The sequence below is a fragment of the Anabrus simplex genome, chromosome 2 (assembly GCF_040414725.1).
Source record: "Anabrus simplex isolate iqAnaSimp1 chromosome 2, ASM4041472v1, whole genome shotgun sequence".
Lineage (NCBI taxonomy): Eukaryota > Metazoa > Arthropoda > Insecta > Orthoptera > Tettigoniidae > Anabrus > Anabrus simplex.
The window spans coordinates 489,140,272-489,153,993 of NC_090266.1; positions in this window are offsets into that span (position 1 = coordinate 489,140,272).

The following is a 13,722-nucleotide window of genomic DNA, read 5'->3' on the forward strand; positions in this document are numbered from 1 at the left end:
GATGTGTGCGGCAGTCATGGGCTAACCACGCATGACATAGCGGCCATGTGATGCTGATGGAGAAGTTGCTGCCAAGTTAAGTATTTTTGTTCTATACGCATGTGAAGATATATCTAGATACACTAGCTAGGGCACACTTCAACAAGTAAATTAATCTTTAAATGTAAGCCAGAGTGGCACGTTAAAGTCCCCAAGCTAAGTGCTGTAAATAATTTAGATGGGAATAAGGGATAGAATAGGTTAGATATAGGTGTTCATTAAAGTTATTAGTGTTTTATTCCTGTGTGAGTGGATTTTAGATCGAGTTGTGTGGGAACATTCTTCATAAAAACCCAATGGGCTGTACGCTATCAGCGTCGTTATGTTAAAGAGGATTAGACTAGCAGCAGTACATGTTAGGATGTTTTTATTTGCATGAGGCATGAATTTCATCTGTGAGGGGCACAACGAGAGATCTTGCAACGTAGAAATTAGAATTGGGTCTTTAAAAGTGGAGGCAGGCAAATTCGTGAATGTAGCGGTCATCGAACCGAGAGTCATTTATATTCGATCCTAGATAATTGCTGATAGATATTTACGGGGCTGAGATCACAAGAGTTAGGCGATGGAAGCCATGGTGTTATATTTGGAGTTATGGTTTACATGAATTTTTAAGCCAGCCTATTTTATACGAGAATATGTATGGCTGCGAGATATATGTTGCTGGTGAGAATTGCATGCTATTTTAAAGCACTGAGAATGTCGGCCAGACATGTACAAAAGCTCCCTTGACTCAGCAGTAGACTGAGGGCAGAGAGAAGAGTGAAAGTTATTTAAAATGATCCCGTTACCTGCGTGAAATGCCTGACCAGAAATCCCAGTTATTTTGATGTTCGTTGCTAACCAGCTGATCTTCCATGTTGTGTCAAATTATGCTGATATGATGTGTCTATGTGTGAGAAATGCAATGTTCCGAGCCCGGATATGTGGGGTCCCAGACCCGATACCTCTATCAATTACAGTGTGTATATACTGTGTGTCTTATTTTGCAGTTGTGGTTAATATATATAGTGCTTTTATTGTTGTGTCCAGTGTATTTATTTTGTGTTGTGATGTTGTCCTTTGTTAACGGGGAGACTTAACCAGATGGCTAATTTTGGGAAGAAAGATTCTCACCTTATCCGTGCTCAAGGGTATGGATCCATATGATTAGGATCTGTGTTTATTTTGGATGGTTGATATAGACGCAGTCCTGAACAAGTGTTTTATATATTTGTGCCCGAGTGATCGGAATGTATGTATGTGAATTAGGCCAATTAGTAGTGTATCGGATATTACTATCGCATCTCATGAACGGTTGGATATCGAGCCTTCGGGAAAGAACTAGGGACTTAACGAGGCAGGCAACATAACGAAAAAAAAGAATTCAGATATATTCCAGGTAAACGATCGCATTCTAATTTCTCGTGTTCGTTACCCGCTTTTATTTGTCAACATTTTGTTAATAACGTCAGTTTATGTATAAGTGCGTGTCACTTTTTGATTAGCCAATGGTCGGTTATTCGTTTTGACTATCTTTTATTTAGTATTATTTTAATTCATGTTTTAGTTTAATAAATTTATTTTACCCGATTACATGCGTTCTTATTCACTAGATTTATATGTACGTATTACCTGTCCATATACATTGGTATATTATATTAGTTAGAGATTTTAATTGCCCACATCCGGACACACCACGCGCTTCTACCCTGAGCTAGGCCGAAATTTAGACAGGATATGGTACACTCTAACGCCTAAGAGAGGTGTTAATTAATTTAATTATGAGGTGTAGTCCTATTGTTGAATTTCATTGTTTATTTTCGATACACTCTGATGGCCCTATCGTGTCTAAAACAGTAATGTATCGGTTTTCTTTCGGGAGTAAGTAGATTCAAGCCACACTGTTGGCAGCCCTGAAGATGGCTTTCCGTAGTTTCCCATTTTCACACCAGTCACCAGCGGTGACAGGACGGATCCTTGGTGAACACTCGCTCGAATGTAAAATTGTGCTGTGACGCTAGCCGCACAACGGCGAGACGTAATCTGTTTCCCTTATTCTTCATCTTGTTCCAGGTATTCTTCCCGTCTTAAGTGAGGCTGTACCTTCATTAAGGCCACGGCCGCTTCCATCCTAATCATAACCGTTTCCTATCCCATCATCGCTATAACACCTATCTGTGTCGGTGGGACATACAACAACTTGTAAAAAATATATTGGACTTTAACACTGGTCCTGTGTTCAAGCCTGGTGACAACATGCAACATTTGTGTTGGATAAAGCAGAAATAGTACAGGTTTTCACCGGAATCGCCGGTTTCCCCATATTCTTTTCTTTCTAGTGATGCTCCATTTATTTATTCATAATCCCCTTGGAGGTGCATGACAAGATTCCCCTGCCAGCACGTTCCCCTTCCTCGATGATAGTTGAGACAATCTTGCCCAACCCGGTACTTCACTAGATAAGTGGTAGACTCTCTGCCACTTGATTATAAGATCGTACCTTGTGACAAGAATTTCAGCTCTCATGCCCTCACTCAGACTGTCCATCCACGGGTGACAGGATGAATAGGAGCGGTGACAGGACGGATCCTTGGTGAACACTTACTCGAATGTAAAATGGTGCTGTGTCGCCAGCCGCACAGCGGGCAGAAATAGTCTGTTTCCCTTCTTCTTCATCCTGTTCCAGATATTCTTCGCATCTTCAGTGAAGTCTGCATTTCTGCAATTCGCTATCCATTATGCCCGGCTTTCAGAGTTCGCAAGTACTGCTTCTCTCTCATGCTCTCCCACAGACAGTCCATCCACCGCTTTACAGGTCGGGCTCGAGGCCCCTGTCTATCTGGGGTGAGTGTAAGTGCTCGCTAGTAGATGAGCTAGGTATGTTCTAAAACAATGGGTGCTGTGACAGTATTTTCCAACGAGGTCATTGACCCCTAGTAAGGTAAATGACACCAAGTCAATGACGTCAGGCCAATGACGTAATTGTGATATCAATCCTTGCGTACATGATCAGACCTAACCTCACGCAGGTAAGGTTGCGACGTCACAATGACGCCTTAACCAATAATCTCAGGCCAATGAAGTCATTGGGATGTCAAACCTTACGTACGTAAGCATGCCTAACGTCACGTACGTAAGGTTATGACGTCACAATGGCATTTTCTTGTCACGAGCGAAGCGAAAGAAAGACCGCGCGTTCTTCTCTACTTCATAGTTACTGCAGCCAAACACAGCAAATACCTTTCCCCTCATGTTGAGAGGAGATATCAAGGAATGACACACGCTACTATTTAATTATGTCAACGCACTGAAAACCCATAAATAACACCAAAAACTTCACATACAAATACACGTGCTCCTATGACAGAGTCAGTGGTTCTCAGGTCTACCCGCTAGAGAGAGCTCTAATAGCTGTCCCTCGATATCTTGCTGAGTGTCGCGTATTGTCTTTACTGTATTTGTTAATATTATGCATTTTGGTTTGTGTGTGAGACTGAAATTATGTTATCAGGTATTGTGAGTACGTCATGTATCTAATTTGTGTTGTAAATAATGTGTGTCCGTGGTAAATTGAAATACGCGTGAGGGATGATACAAGTGATTTGCTAATATTGTTTGTGCATAATAAATTAATTAGTGCGATTCATTTTACCAAGCGTTAGAGTTAGTCTTAGTCATCCCCTAAAGGTTTACGTAGTGGTCGGATAGGATTTCACTACAACGATTTGTGGGCATGAAATTTAGCTACTCACGCCATTCAACGAGAAATAAAATACAAGCACAGTTTTGGTTTCGCTTCAACATTAAGGAATTTAAATTCATGAGTGTAAACGGGAATCTTCGTGTTAATTATGTATTGGACTTTATACGTTCATATACGCAATGAGTTTGAAAATTATTGAATCAGGGAATGTTAATTTTGTTGTGGTTTAATTTGCTTTACTATTTGTTTGGTTATTTTGAATAAATTAGGATCTGTTTTTAATCAACTGTTGCCCATTATTCAGTAGATAGTTTTACTCATCATACAATGTCTGTTTATCGAAGTATATATTCCCAAAATCTGTAATAGCGGCGAAAGTTAGAATTTACATAGATGGTTAGCACCGGACACGCCTGAGTGGCTGGTTGGTTGAGGCATCACCAGATTTTGGTGGCTATATGGGGACAATATGCCGGCACCGTGGTGTAGTGGTAGCGTGCCTGCCTCTCTCCCGAAGGCCCAGGTTCGATTCCCGGCCAGATCAGGAATTTTTCTTTCGACCTGAGGGCTCGTTCGATGTCCACTCAGCCTACGTGATTAGAATTGAGGAGCTATCTGACGGTGAGATGGGGGCCCCGGGCTCGAAAGCCCAGAATAACGGCCGAGAGGATGCGTCGTGCTGACCACACGACCCCTCGTAATCCGCAGGCCTTCGGGCTGTGCAGCGGTCGCTAGGCAGGCTAAGGCCCTTTCAGGGGTATTAAGTGCCGTGGGGTTTTTAATATGGGGACAATATATAACCGCCCAATCTATGCAGTGACTTCGCGAGTTACTCAAATCAAATGACTAACAGTTCCCGGATGTATCATATCAGACAACTGATGCAGAGGTAGTGCCGCCTAACAGCAAGTTGGTAATTTTATTTTATTTTATTTTATTTTAATAATTTTAATGGCGAATGGCCACCGGAGAGGCCTGTTGCAGGTCTTTTTCTAGTAGACGGCCTATTAGGCGACCTGCATGTCTGCGAAGATGAGGGCCCTACCTAGGATGATTTCTAATATTGAATACGCCACACACACCCCCGAGCCATTGGAATTAACCAATTAAGGTTAAAATCCCCGACCCGGACGGGAATCGAACCCGGGACCCTCTGAACCGAAGGCCAGTACGCTGACCATTCAGCCAACGAGTCAGGCAGCAAGTTGGTAAAAATAGTTAACAGATTACGCACTAACAGAATATATGATGAAGAGTAATTTTCACGTTAACTGGATGATTCTGCTTTTTAAATAAACTTTTAAGTATAGGAAAAGTAGCGAAATAATTATTATTAAACATGATCAACTCCAAGGCTGACCATTCAGCTGAGAAGACGGATAATAATAGCCGCGCTGTGTGACACTGATGGTTCCCTATCGCTCTCTTTCTACTTATTGCGTTGATGGTAGAAAGGACATCCACCCGTAAAACAGGGTCAAATCCACACGTGCCACTCATAAACTATTAGGTATGGGAAAAGTAGAAATATTATTATTATTATTATTATTATTATTATTATTATTATTATTATTATTATTATTATTATTCAAACGGATTCATAATTTAAAAGTAATTAACATATACTAACTGTCTCTATGGCTTATGCGGCAGTGTGCCAAGACCACATCGCTACCCAATCAGCAAAGGAAAAGAACATTAATAATACTAATTTTTTCTATACCTGAGGGTGTTGTGTGGATTTAACCGTGTTTTACAGACGGATGCTCTTTCTGTCTACAATCCTACACTGAATGAACTTTACCAGTTTTTAACTTCTAACCTGCGTCGCACATGCGGAGTTTGCTCTATTTTACGAATTATAATAATACGGTTTTTCTAGTAAGAAGGGAGAGGGCATAGCCTCCTGTCAAATACTATAAAGAGGTCTACATATGTTTTTATTTCTCCATCCGACAGACAAATCATCGTCATATACCCTTTGAAGAGAGGATTGACAATATAAAATGATGCCCCCGTTTTTCTCCGCCTTCTCCTGTCAAGTACCATAAAGAGGTCTGCATATGTCTTTATGTCGCCATCCGACAGTCAAATCATCCTCACTGCCATATACCCTTTGCAGAGAGGATTGACAATATAGAATGAAGCCCTCAGTTTTTCTCCGTATACTCTGATTTTCTCTATCATTTTTATTTCAGCAACACACTATTATTATTATTATTATTATTATTATTATTATTATTATTATTATTATTATTATTATTATTATTTAATTTTATAAGACTGTTATTAATCTTTCTCCCAGTGGTGTGAGGCTTTTAGCAGACACGATAAGCAATGAGATGAAGAAATTTACAAGGTGACTCACTCTTCTTAGGCACACAGTTTTAAGCTTACGTTGATGATAAGCCTAAGGGGAGATCATAGTTTTTTTTTCGAATGGGTGTACAAAATACTCTCTCTGTTTTACAGCTGAATGATCTTCTTCACACTAACTATATACGGAGGGATTCAATCACTATTACGTGTTTATGTAGTAGTAGCAGTTGATTGTAGAGCATGTTGTAAGAATATGAAGAGGAAAGTGATGGGATAATAGCAAACAGTCTCGGAGCCGGAAGAATTAATCAAACGAGGCTAAATGTCTAACCCAGATAAGAATCGAACGCATAAATCCCCTGAAACGAAGGCTTCAACGCTATTGAGGTAAGGAGATGGACAATAATAATATTAAAAATAATAATAAATGGCCGGACTGAGTGGCTTAGACGGTTTAGACACTAGCCTTCTATCCTTATCTTTCCGTATTTATTGTGTTCGCGTTAGAAAGTTGGTGGTTATTGTTTTAAGAGGAAGTACACCTAGGCAACCATCCTCTAGATATCACTAATCAGAGGGAATAATCAAAAGTATCCGACATGTCCAAAAATATCCCTAACACAGACGAGAATTGAACTCAGAAGCCGGTGAAGCGAAGATTTCATCGCTGGCTATTGCGCAAAGCAGATGAATAATAATAATAATAATAATAATAATAATAATAATAATAATAATAATAATAATGATAATAATAATAATAATAATAATAATAATAATATTTCTACGGTTTGTTTGATGATCTTTCCTGTCGCTAACGCAACATAGAGGGACACAATCACTATTACGTGTTTCTATAGTAGTAGATAGAACAGTGTGATGTCTGAATATGAAGAGGGAAGTGTTGTAATAAACGCAAACACTCAGTCGCCGTGCCAGAAGAATTAATCAAACGAGAATAAAATCTCTAACACAGAGAAGAATCGAACTCGGGATTCTCTGAAACGATGCCTTCAACACTGACAACTGAGCAAAGCAGTTCGATATTAATAATAATAATAATAATAATAATAATAATAATAATAATAATAATAATAATAATAATAATAATAAATCTACAGCTTTTTTACACACTCGTATGGTCGGGTGGCAGGGCGAGTTCGCGTGCTATGTGCTGTAGGGTCAAATGCGAACGTACGTTCGTATGCAAATAACAAAAGGTTACGTTACAGGATGTAGGGTTGTACAAATATGCATCCGGGATTGTTCCCAATAATAATAATAATAATAATAATAATAATAATAATAATAATAATAATAATAATAATAATAATAATAATAATAATACTTGTTACCGTGGTTTGGGCGACCAGCAGAGGTGAAAGAAGGTGCCGGGATGAATGGGTCTAATTACAAGGTCAAAGTTAATTTAAAATTTTAACAAAGGTTATATTCCCCCCCCCCCCAAAAGACAAAATTTTTAACAACTTTTCACTTAGAGAAATTACAGTGATATATCAATTAGAAACAAGACTTAGAAAGATCCAAGATATCAGAATTTTAAAACTCTTGGGCTACAAGCCCTAGTATTATAATTTCTGGCCAGGCTGAGTGGCTCAGACGGCTAACGCTAGCCTTCTGACCCCAACTTGGCAGGTTCGATCCTGGCTCAGTTCGGTGGTATTTGAAGGTGCTCAAATACGCCAGCCTCGTGTCGGTAGATTCACTGGCACGTAAAAGAACTCCTGCGGGACTAAATTTCGGCACCTCGGCGTCTCCGAAAACCGTAAAAGAGTAGTTAGTGGGACGTAAAACAAATAACATTAATTAATTATTATAATTTTTGAGCTCCTAGCTGAACTTTTACAGGCGAGCACAAATTGTTCGAAGGGCAGAAAGCTCATAATCCCTGGAGCACTTGCTCCCAACATCAAATATCGAGCCTCCCAGAGGCACAGTTACCACACTAGAAAAGAGCTGACACGCTCTCAGTTTTTCAAGCCTATTTAAGCCAATACCAGAAACTTACAATATTTTGCCATCAAGGCACAACTTACAAAAAAAGAAACAGGGGTATCTTGTACCCAACCTACTGGGCCTTAGCAAAAAAGAACAGGTTAAGTAAATGGCCCGAAACACCAAATTGAATGGAGGCGTGTACTTGCACTCCTAAATATGCATTCTTAAAACCTAAAAGGCACTAGGCCGATGAAACAGGGACTATTCCCAAACTATGGGGGTGACTCGAATAAGAATAATTTAATACATTACGGAAAGGAAGAAAACCAGTTACAAAACGTTGGCACCTCAAACCAATATAAAGGGGAGCTCGAGAAGGTAAATCACTCTCTATCGCCGAATTACAGTTACAGAATTTATGAAATTTTCACATTAGCCGGCAGAATTTACATTTTAGAGAAGTTGGTTACATATTAAAGTTTCAGACCTATCCCTCGGGTTAAACTGAAGAGCTAGCAAGAAATAAAGATGTTAAACGGCCATTACCTTGCTGAAGAACTGCTGCCTGCTGAAAGAGGCACCTCCTGCCTCCTGCTTCACATACACACACTTAGTTAGATGTTGATCAAATGGCGAAGAGACGTGAAAACCCGCAGTTTAAAAACCCTCGGGGAAGGTTCGAGACCTTTCATGAATAATCAAGCCACACCCTCTCCATTTTATTGGACCATACAAAATTTACACTCAAAGTCGAAGAAGAAATCCAGGATTGGTCGTAAATTAGGTCGTAAATTAATTACAAACATTAGCGATTGGCTGGATTCAAAACTGGCGGAAAGAAAAGATAAATATTGCCAACCCACAAATGAATGAACGAAATTTAGTAAACAAAAACTTATGAATACAAAATTTCTTCAAAGAAAGGTCCTTCACTTCGCACCAGGGTGCATGATCATAGTTTCTGTAGTGACATCTGTTGTAAAAAGTCCAATCTTCTTGTAAATGGTAACCAAAACACGTTGAAATTCACACAGTCCTGCAGACTTCACAATCACAAAATAAAGGTAGTGACATCTTCTGAGTAAAAGTTTAAGGAGGTCTAGTTCCAAGTTCACTGTTCCTCCAGCAGAGGAGGTTTTATTGGCGCAAGATTTAAATGTGCGGCGTAGAGGTGTACCTAATGGTACAGACCTCCCCCCTGCCACCAAATGTCTTTCCAAGGGGTGACACAAGAGAATTTAAAAAAATATTATTTAAATTTGAAGAGAGAAAAATTCTAAGTTTTTTAAGTAGTCGGGTAACAACTAGTTAAACTTCAGCTTTAGAGTGTCTTTGTTGCTAAAGAACGTGAAATACATATGAATATTTTTGACGCCAAGTCCTGCCGCCGCTGCCGACATCCAGTTGAGGTCGCCCGGACCCCTCAAGTACCCTCAGATACACCTCTCCCGCTACTATGAGATTGGTAGTCGTTGTAAAGGACGCCGCAGATCAGAAGTATATTTACAGTCCCCAGATGAGTTGCCGGTTGGTGCGCCGCACTTCAGCCTTTGCCGGGAGATGGACTCTGCCGCGCCGTACACAGGTAGACATCACGGGAGTGGAGTGGGCCCGTACCCCACCTCAGTGGCGGTACGGTGACGAACGGCTGCGGGGCACTGAAACAATAAGACCTCGGTGACAGAAAAATGTTGTTTGAAACTTGAGAATAGAGGGTACGATCTTTATTGGTGATGCTGAGGACCGGGCGGCGTGGAAGGTTTCCTTGCCACCGTGTGGATATGCAGGAGGCGGGGGCTAGGTAATGGCCACTCAGGAATGGACGGCAGGAAAACCGGAGGGAAAGATCGTACATTTAGTATACAAATAGATAAAATACTACCAAAGTGCAGAATGCCTTAGATTTAAAGAAAATATAATCTTCAAAGTTCCAGCAAAAGTTACCAATAATGTAACAGGAGTCAGGAAATCTAAAATAATGCACGGCCCATGAAATCTGGGGGCAAGCTTGCTCGCGGGAAAAAAGTTTTTAACCATGACTTGATCTCCGACTTTTAGATCGGTGGGCTTCCGTCCACGATCATATCTTTCCCTAACCTTTTCATGAGAACCTTTAAGATTGGCCTTAGCCTTCTTCCATAGATCTCTAATGTTGTCGGGATTTATTGTTTCTGGTGGAATATCATTAAGTGACCAAAGGTTAGAGAGCGGCGTGTTAGGCACACATTTAAACATCAATGAAGCAGGAGTGAACTTATGAGATTCATGAACCGCCGAATTCAAAGCGAAGGCCAACCAATGCAGGGATGTATCCCACCTGGAATGATCATCATGATGAAATGCAATGAGCGCCGATCTCAGATTACGTTTGACCCGCTCAGCCACAGATGATTGAGGATAATACGCCGAAGTAGTTACATGAGAGATGGACAGATCAAAACAGAATTTACGGAAGAGATTGGAGGTAAATGCCTTAGCATTATCAGAAACTAAATATTGACACGGACCAAAAGAAGCAAATATGGTATTTAAACCAGCAATAGTGGACTGAGAGGTTACCAGCTTAGTTGGAAATAACCAGGAAAGTCTTGTGAAACCATCTACACACACACGAATGAATTTGTTGGCATTCCCCTTTGATTGGGGGAAGGGCCCTACGTTGTCGATATAGAGGCGTTCCAAGGGGCGCGACGCTTGATGAGAAGATAGTAGACCTAGCTTAGTGGACAAGGTGGGCTTACTAAGCAAACAAGATTTACAAGCTTTTACCAATTCAGGAATTTCACCGTCCATACCTTTCCAGATGAACATCTCTCGGATCTTTTCTCGAGTTTTGAAGATGCCTAAATGCCCCCCAAATGGGGTCTCATGGTTGTACTTGAAGATCATAGGTACAAGAACAGCTGGAACCACAACTTTCATCTTCTGATCATGCCTCGACGGGCAGCATAATACCCCATTCCTCAACACATAAGGGACGACATGTTCCCCAGAAGAAAGGGTTTCCATAATAGGAGCCACCACTGGATCTTCACGTTGATATTTCTCAATATCTCTAAACAACATGGGGGCATCAGTTAGAATGGCATTTACCCCAGAAGGTACGGGTGCGGGAAGAGAATAACTATCTTCTTGTTCAGAGATCTCCACATAATGAGCAAACATGCGGCTTAATCCATCCGCAACAACATTTTCCGATCCTCGAATGTGCCTGACAACAAACAGGAAAGCAGAAATCCGGATGGCCCATCGGGCTATACACCAGTACGACGCGGTCTAGCTAAGACCCAACTTAATGCTTGATTATCTATTTCCAAGTCGAACTTGACATGTTCCAGATAGAGGCGGAACTTCTCTAGTGCAAATAAGACTGCCAAACCCTCAAGTTTATAGATGGAATACTTGGCTTCTTGAGCCGATAGTTTCCTAGATGCATAGGCGATGGGTCGCCTTCCGAGTTCAGTTTCCTGAAGAAGGACAGCAGCCACCGCTGATGATGAGGCGTCGGTTTGGACAATGAATTTCTTGCAAAAATCAGGCATAGCAAGGACAGGGGTGTTACAAAGAGCTAATTTCAGTTCTTCGAAAGCGGCTTGTTGAGAAGGTCCCCACTCAAATTTGACGTCTTTCCTACGAAGTAAGTTCAAGGGCGCCGCTCTGTTAGCGAAGTTAGGAATAAATTTCCTGAAGAAATTCACCATGCCTATGAATCTGGCAATGCCTTTGATGTCCTTAGGAGGTTTGAAATCACAGATGGCCTGTGTTCTAGAATGATCGACCGAAACACCGTCGGGCGACACAATATGCCCTAGGAATGACATGGAAGGTTCAGCAAAAGCTACATTAGATAACTTCACAGTTAACCCTGCCTTACTAAGGCGATTAAGGATCTCTTTCAGATGATCAAATTGTTCTTCAGAGGTCTCAGAAAACACGACGACATCATCCAGATAACGCTATAATTATTCAAACTTGATGTCAGAGAGGACCCTATCTAGCAGTCTGGTAAGCACAGCCGCTCCCACGGGAGCCCAAAAGGGACGCGGTTGTACTCATACAAGTTCCAATCCGTGGCAAACGCTGTTAGATGTTTGGATTCTTCGGCTAGAGGGATTTGATTATACGCCTGATTCAGGTCTAAGATGGTGAAGAACTTAGCTTTCCGAAACCATGAAAAACAAGAGCGAAGGTCGGGAAGAGGCACAGATTGTAACACCACCCTCCAATTTAAAGCCCTATAGTTAATCACAGGCCTGAAGCCACCTTGGGGTTTCGGAACCAGGAAAATAGGCGATGAATACGCCGACTCAGAGGGTCGAATTATACCATCTTTCAGCATTTGATCGATGATCTCCTTTAGAGCTTTCATTTTAGGTGGAGATAACCTATTAGGTGGAAACCTAACGGGGATCGAATCCGTAACCTCAATCTTGTATTCGATAAGGTCAGTAACATCAAGAGTATCAGAAAAAACATCTGGAAACGACTGACACAACTTACGAATACTCTCAGCCTGCTCCTCATGTAGATGTTTAATGTCTAACAACATCTCTTCCTGGGTAGGCGAAAGAGATGAACATGACACAGAATTACATTTTAGCAAAGGAATTTTACAATTATTAGCAAATTTGAAAGTGCACGACTTGCTCTGAACGTCGAGCACTAGACCAGTATGAGACATGAAATCCGCTCCTAATATAATGGGGCGAGACAAGTGCTTAGCCACGAACAGTTTAACTTTCCAAGTAAATTTAGAAATCTGAATTTTGGCAAAGATGAAACCTAAAATTTCTAATGGAGAAGAGTTAGCCGAAACGCATTGAACCGGAAGACGAACAATAATCAGAAAATTTACAGACAGACTTTAATTTAGAGTACCATTTAGCCGAGATAATAGAACAAACGCTGCCAGAGTCTAATAGAGCAGTTAGCGGTTCATTATTCAAATCAATTTTGAGAAAAGATACCAGTGCGGGGGTCTCCGCCGCAATCCTAAGACATTCTTTGGGGCATTCAAATGCTTTGTTTGAAGAACTGCTACCCTGTTCCGAGCTTTCGGTGGTTTTACCCGGGGCTGAGCCTTGGGGAGATGAATTTGGCGACTCAGCATGATCAGAGTTTTTGTAGTCACATCTGTTGTAAAAAGTCCAAACTTCTTGATAAATGGTAACCAAAACACGTTGAAATTCACACAGTCCTGGAGACTTCACAATCACAAAATTAAGGTAGTGACATCTTCTGAGTAAAAGTTTAAGGAGGTCTAGTTCCAAGTTCACTCTTCCTCCAGGAGAGGAGGTTATATTGGCGCAAGATTTAAATGTGCGGCTTAGAGGTGTACCTACCGGTACAATAATAATAATAATAATAATAATAATAATAATAATAATAATAATAATAATAATAATAATAATAATAATAATAATTGTTACCGTGTTTTGTGGAATACAGTGGAGAACGAAGGTGCGGGCATGAATAGGTCTATCTACTATAAAAAAAGATTAATTAAAAGCTTTAAAAATCAGTTATATTTCTCTTGGACTGTGTATTTCTTTTTTTCAAGAGCAAAATATTAACAAAACCAGTCGCTCAGCGAATGTGCAAGATTTCAGGTACATAAGTTTAAATTACAAGGCAGGAGAAATCAGAAAACCAACAAAATTTGTTAATTAATCCTCTGAGCTTGAAGCTCCCCATTTTTTTTACACATGGCACTTGAGCACCGT